Consider the following 7500-nt stretch of genomic DNA (forward strand, 5'->3'; position numbering starts at 1 on the left):
CCCTTCCCCTCTCCCTTCACTTTGTACGGTGAGGGGGAAAGGAGTTTTGTGATTGTATTCTTTGTTTGTGTGTGAGCGAGTTAAAGGGGCACTGCTAATGTATGCTTTGCTCTGTTTTGAGGACAGTCTTGGTTAAAAGTATTTATGTGGAATATGTTCTATAACTGTGTGAGTGTGTAAGGTAAAGGGGCACAATTCATAATAAAACTTGGACTATTTTTGACAGAAAATGTAATGGATTTAATCGAAGTTCCACGGTGTACATACAGTGTGTGTTCCAATCTGTGAAGTCTATTCCGGGAAGTGGAAACCTGTGGAATCTTTATCAATTAGTGATAGGCAGACAGGAAATGTTTTCAGGCAGTGGTTCTCAAACTGACTGTAATGTTGCCATTTCTAGGGGTTAACGAGAAACTTTTTAGAAGTAAAAGTTCTGATATTTTAATAAAGTACCACGTTTCCCATTGATATTGCAGCGATGATGTCTATTATCTATGAATTATTCAAATAAATAATATCTTCATTCCTTTTTTTCTGTAATAAAATGAAAAATGTTTTTTTTTTTTTTTTTTTTTTTTTTTTTCCCTCAAGTCTTTACATATTTGGAAAAGATATATAAAATATAAAATATATTCGAATTTAATCATTATTTTTCTCTCCTTAAACTTCACAAATCTGAAGAGGAATGGGCCTGGGATCATGGTGATATATAAAACACTTTTAGTCGATAATGCTAGTTAACGAACCACTCTCCTAAGGCATGTTCGTACTCAATATTATTAATAATTAGTAAATAATTAGCAATAGTAATAATAATAATAATAATAATAATAAGAGTAATAATAATAATAATAATAGTGAAATATGGAATAATGCAATACCGCATTGATATAGGTGTATAATAGTAATAGTAATAATAATGATAATAATAATGATAATGATAATGATAATAATAATAATAATAATAATGATAATAAAATAATTAGTAAATGCAATATCCAAGCGCCAGATTTATTCGTTAATTATTTATCACTTATCGATCTCATCTTATGATATAACGAGGCCTATGATAACCGTTAAGGAAAATGTGCTTGTTATAAGTGGCAGTAAGTGATTATTATGCTATTATTATTATTATCTTTTCAGCATCACCATTACGGCCATTATTATTAAATTATTATTAGTTATTAATTATTATTATTATTATTATTATTATTATTATTATTATTGTTATCATTATTATTATTATCATTATCATTATTATTATTATTATTATCATTATTAATATAATTGTTATTGATATTATCGATATCATCATCATCGCCATCGCCATCACCATCACCACCATCATCATCACCACCATACCATCACCATTATCGCCATCATCATCATTATTATCATCATCGTCATCCACATCATCATAGTAGTAATCAATTTTATTATCATCTTCATCACCATCATGATCGTTGTTATTATCATCGTATTGCATTATAATTATCAATTGTTATTATTATTATCATTATTATTATTATTATTGTTATTTCATTATAATTATTTGTAGTTTTGTTATTATTATTATTATTATTATTATTATTATTATTATTATTATCATTATAATTATTATCATTATCATTATAATAATATATTATTATTATTATTATTATTATTATTATTATTATTATTATTATTATTATTATTATTATTTTTATTGTTGTTGCTGTTACTACTACTACAAGTTTTATTTTTAGTATTACTGAATAATAATTAGTCGAAATTACTTTTATAACTATTATTGAATCATTGTTTACATTATTTATCTAATTTAGTTATGAATTATAGCTGTTCGTGTTATTAATAAATGGAGTGCTGTTTTTTTCCAGTCTGTCGAATAGACACCAATAGCCTTTCATTGTAATTGATTTCATGTATAGCATTATTGTTGAAGAAGGGAACAGATATAGTGGTAAAAATATTGATGATGTGAAAAAAGTTTAAAATAAAGAATTATGCAGTGGTCCTTAAACTCGTCTTAATGGTAAAGATAATAATAATCATAATAACAATGATGGCAAGAATAATAGTGATAGTCCTAAAATAATTACAATTACTGGCTATAATATTAGTATAATGACAGTAGTAACACAGGCGGTGATATCAAAATAATAATAAAAGTGTTAGTGATATAATGATAGTAATGATCGAGCTAGATATATGATAATATTAATCGCAGTAATAATAACAGTGCGTTATTAATATACCACCATCTTAACCGCAAGCAACAAATATTCCGGAATCTGAAGGTGTAAATAACAACAACCCCGGCAAAAGTGATACCCAAAACAACAACAACAAGGCCAAACTAACCGAGAGAAGCAGCAACAAGTAATCCAATAGACGAAACAATGAACTTTCTGCACATGGCAAAGGTATGCATTGAATGGATAAGGATTCGGTTGATTGGCTCGCTGGGAAAGAGAAGAAGAATGATGGAATGAAGAGGGTGAAGGGGAGAGATAAAGTGGAAAGGTCGAGAGAAAAGAGATGATAAAGAAGGAATGAGAGAAGAGAAGTAGGAAGGGGAAGAGACGAGAGAAGGTGAAACATAGAAGGGAGGAGAGAGAGGAGATTATAGTCTCTAAGATAGAAAAGATATGATATAGAGAAGAGACGAGAAGAGAAAAAAAATGATCACTCAAATTTTTTTTTTTTCTTTTTTATGGAATCGCGTTTTTAACATATTCGCGTGAATGTACGGAACTCGTATGGAAATAGCGGGGTTTAGTCTCTATAGTGCAAAAAAAATTATGATATCCAATCCAGTGGATGAGATTTGAATGTATTAAACGTTATATTATTGGAAGGTTTCCGTTAAAAAAAAAAAAAAAAAAAAAAACAGGATTCCGAGTAGGCGATAAGCCCATAGCAACCGCCATGACCTTATATAGAGGGTGATGACGTCATGGACTGACTTTCGCAACACTGTCTGGATTTTATGCTTAATACTTAGAATATATAGATTCGAACGCACACATTCTTACACGTACTCATATATACATATAGACATGCGCCTTGAAATAAGCACAGGGACAGAGAGAGAGGTAATGATACTAGTTTCACCAACCCTAATTATTAAGGAAATGCATATGTAATTATACCACTGTTTCAATCAATTATCCGTAACGGACGTGAACAAACCCCATCGAGCTCTCTTCTGCTATGCATTTTAAGTATGAGACTATATAATCTCGATTGCTATAGATATTTTGAAAAGGTCTCCATATGATTAGATGTCTATAGCTGCTGATAGACAGATAATCAAGTCTTCACACGACCTTTCAGATCAACCAGTTGCGCCGGGTAAAGGTGAACTGCGCGCCATTCGCGAAAATGTGTGGATAGCTGCAGCCACTCGGACGTAATTTTGTAATGCACGGCCCTTTTTACACGTATTAAAGCGGATAGATAGTCCTCATATTTCACCTATCTGTGCATGACTTCATCCATCGGCCCAGATATTGACATGCACTTGGCCTCCTTTTGCATAATGGGACATCATGAGCGTAATCCCACGAGTGAGTAAAATTGAATAAATCTGATGTGCCTCTATCTACTTAATAAAAAAATATATACCAGGTGCATATCGTAGTACACATGTTCCTTAAGTTTAACTGATTTGGCTCAAGGATATTCTACTGAATAGACGCATATTTAGCTCTCGGAAAACATTGTGAATGCGTAATTGACATTTTGGATCAAGGGAAGCATAAAATAAGTACAAGATAACGTTGTAAGATGATTTAACAAGCTTACCCATTGACAGGTCTCTACTTCGAACCTTTGATCAATTGCCAATGACGGTTCGACTCAGCTCGAAACTATGCGGGTGTTATTGCTTTTTCTTTGTTTAAGGATCGATATGAATCTCATTCTTTGCGGCATCTTTTAGGTTATTCAGGGAAATGGCTGCCGTGTTTTATAAAGCCATAAGTCACTGTTCTGAATTGAAAGACGTGCATCTGACATTCTCTTTCGCTTAAGACACAAGGGCCGTTCCTTTGTCTGCAGCGTTTCAAAATGTCTTTGTTATTTGGAAGACAAACTTTTACTTTTATATGGTATAGAGGTATCCCACGTGATATAAACATACCGTACGTACCCTTCGATATTTAAATTCATTGTAGTAACTCCCTTGTTAAACTTTCTTTTTTTTTGGCTTAAGGATCTCCGGGTGAGTGATTATGCTGGTATTTACACCTTGAGCCATGTGAGGAGATGAGCACGAAGCAAGTCATCCACACTTAATACCCTTCACTTGAAACTTACCACGAACATCTCCCTTTTTTTCATCTTTCATAACTTCCAAATTCGTTTCGTGACGTAAAATAACACGCTTATTTCAAGTCACCTCCAGTAGATTAATTTGGAACGATGTGTTTGGGATGGCCAGAACCCCAGCAATGTCAGAGCTAGTGATGGCATTCACCCTCCAAGTGTTCACGCTGTTCATCTCACAAGCGTTCACGATGTTCATCTCACTCTTCATATAACACGTGTGCCACCTGCAACAAGCGGGGCCCTCGCCGACGTCACTGATCACCGGAATTCATTGTGATTAATCCCTCTTGCTGACGATGCTGCCGATGCGTTGGAGTCGGTAGCTCTATGGGTGTTTACGTTCTTGCTTCATGCACACTAATATGTATACTAATAAACACACACACACACACACACACACACACACACACACACACACACACACACACACACACACACACACACACACACAACACCTAGCACAAACAGATACATACAATTAGTCCTCCTCTTTCTCTTTCACACTCTCTCTCTCTCTCTCTCTCTCTCTCTCTCTCTCTCTCTCTCTCTCTCTCTCTCTCTCTCTCTCTCTATCTATCTTTCACTCTCTCTCTCTCTCTCTCTCTCTCTCTCTCTCTCTCTCTCTCTCTCTCTCTCTCTCTCTCTCTCTCTTTCACTCTCTCTCTCTCTCTTTCTCTTTCTCTTTCACACTCTCTCTCTCTCTCTCTCTCTCTCTCTCTCTCTCTCTCTCTCTCTCTCTCTCTCTCTCTCTCTCTTTCACTCTCTCTCTCTCTCTCTCTCTCTCTCTCTCTCTCTCTCTCTCTCTCTCTCTCTCTCTCTCTCTCTCTCTCTCTCTCTTTCACTCTCTCTCTCTCTCTTTCTCTTTCTCTTTCACACTCTCTCTCTCTCTCTCTCTCTCTCTCTCTCTCTCTCTCTCTCTCTCTCTCTCTCTCTCTCTTTCACTCTCTCTCTCTCTCTTTCTCTTTCTCTTTCACACTCTCTTTCTCCATCTCTTTCTCTCTCTTTCTTTTTTTCTTACTCTCTCTCTCATTTCATACGACTTGATAAACTAACAGTAATACTTGTCTGTAATTTCAAGTGATTTTCAGCCAGTCAGACAGGGATGATTTTTATTTTTCATTTATGCTCTACGATGCATGAAATATTCCCACATTGATAGTAATTATAACAATGCTAAAAATGAAAGTGACAACTATCAGAATCATAATAAGGATAATTGATAATGATAGCTAAAAAATAAAAGAATAAACAAAACAGAAATCAAAAAATAAAATATTTGATAATAAAGTATATGCGTTTCTTAGTCAGTAAGTAGCGCCTCGTCACCGTTCTAGTGTTCGTCATCTCGGGCTCAAAGGTTTCAAGTGCGTTCACTGGATCACAATAACCTCGGTGAGCTGTCTGTCCTGTTAAAGCCGCTGACACCGTTATTGGATAAAAAATTCCTCGGGTCCTGCATTAATCTTGAATCAATACTACTTGAGCTGCCGACTTGCATGAACTTTTAACGCGTCTGTTGTAGGTCTGGTTCATGATTGATGTCGAGTGTGAATTTTACTGCGTTGCTTTGGGAGTCGTCACGGTCTATGGTTGGTGTAAGGACTGGGTTAATTAATTATTTATTTTTATTGTGGTTTTTATGGTTTGTTTCTATTTAGGTTCACTGAATATATGGATGATTGTCTAATGCGTATCAAGTAGGTATAGCATGGCGATGATAAATACTGCGGTATGATTTTGCTTCGTTGATACGCACTCGGACACACACACGCACGTGTACACGCATACACGCACATGTACACGTATATGGACACAAATGCACACACACACACACACACACACACACACACACACACACACACACACACACACACACACACACACGCACACACACACACACACACACACACACACACACACACACACAGGGGCACATTTCATCTCCGTTTTTCTCTCCCTTTTACAACACGTCAGATTCTTTACCTCCCTCCCATAGGAGACCCACAGGCACGCTGAACACTGTGGCGGAATCCGGCCCTTGCGCTAGGCTATGCATCCTGCCCTCTGCCCTCCCCTGGTCCCTCTCTGGCCCGGGCGAGGAGGGTGCCATCCCCGCCCGCCTGTTTCCTCTGGCTCTAATTAATTCTGATGGCTCTGTCCTCAATCCTCAAGCTCTCTCAGGTCACGGCCGAACTCCTTTTCATCAAGGTAATCAGGCTCATTATGACCTCGGAGTAAGTTCTGGCGTCGGGGATATACAGGGAATCTTTTTTAGTTTGTATTTACCTGTTCATGCTATTTTATTTTTTTTTTCATTTTCTTTCTCTCAGATAAAAAGTCCTGTTGCCATACTTTGTTGTCTTTAACTAATAATGTATAGTATGCATCGTAATTTCTTTGTTGTGGTTGAACTCGATACTCACGTAGGATTTAATCGTAAACATATATCCGGAAGTCATATTAGGTTTACAGTATGTACTCTAAAGTGTTTATTTATTCGAAAAAAAAAAAATAGGATAGGATACTGTGATAAACAATTCGATCATTTATATTCTTATAACACACGAGTAATAACAAAGTACTTCGAACCTCCATGCGTCGGGTTTACCTTTGCAGTTCATCTTTCTTCTCTAATTATTTTGCGTGGGAACGAAATATGCTGATTTAGCGTCTTTGTCTTCTTCCTCCTTTGATTCATGCGACACCGTATGACGTCCTATAAGCCGACGAGTGGATACTCAGTCATTCGTATTTTGTTCTCAATTACGTACCCAAACACATGTCTAAAACGTGATTAATTTGCGTCGGGATACGTACATAAACAAAGTTCACATAATTATATAAGCACGCGCACACAAAGCACACAGTCAAACAAACGCACAGAATCGAACGCTTGAACAATGCAAACACGTGTAAAGACACATTACCTTCGCCTCAACACACACACGTAAACAAGCACACTCAGTAACACACGATGACGCCCCCCCCCCCTTATTAGTCCTACCCCCACCCCACCCCCAAGCAGGCCAAGAGCCACGTGCACCGAAAGGATTACGATCAGCTGACGTTTCCTAGTAGAGGCGATGCTTAAACACGTTCATCCTGACTCCCTCTCTCTCTCCCTCTTCTCTTCTCGTCTCCTATCCCTCCTTCTTTTCTCTTTCG

The 7500-nt window shown here is 36.5% G+C and overlaps 1 protein-coding gene across 1 annotated transcript in view; it reads left to right on the plus strand.

The window, feature by feature from the left end:
• LOC125028171 (phosphatidylserine decarboxylase proenzyme, mitochondrial-like) overlaps window positions 1-7500 on the plus strand; it is a 25432-nt gene that overhangs the window by 602 nt on the left and 17330 nt on the right. The gene's annotated exons all lie outside the window — the stretch shown is intronic.

This window comes from Penaeus chinensis, chromosome 8 (genome assembly GCF_019202785.1).
Source record: "Penaeus chinensis breed Huanghai No. 1 chromosome 8, ASM1920278v2, whole genome shotgun sequence".
Classification (NCBI taxonomy): Eukaryota; Metazoa; Arthropoda; class Malacostraca; order Decapoda; family Penaeidae; genus Penaeus; species Penaeus chinensis.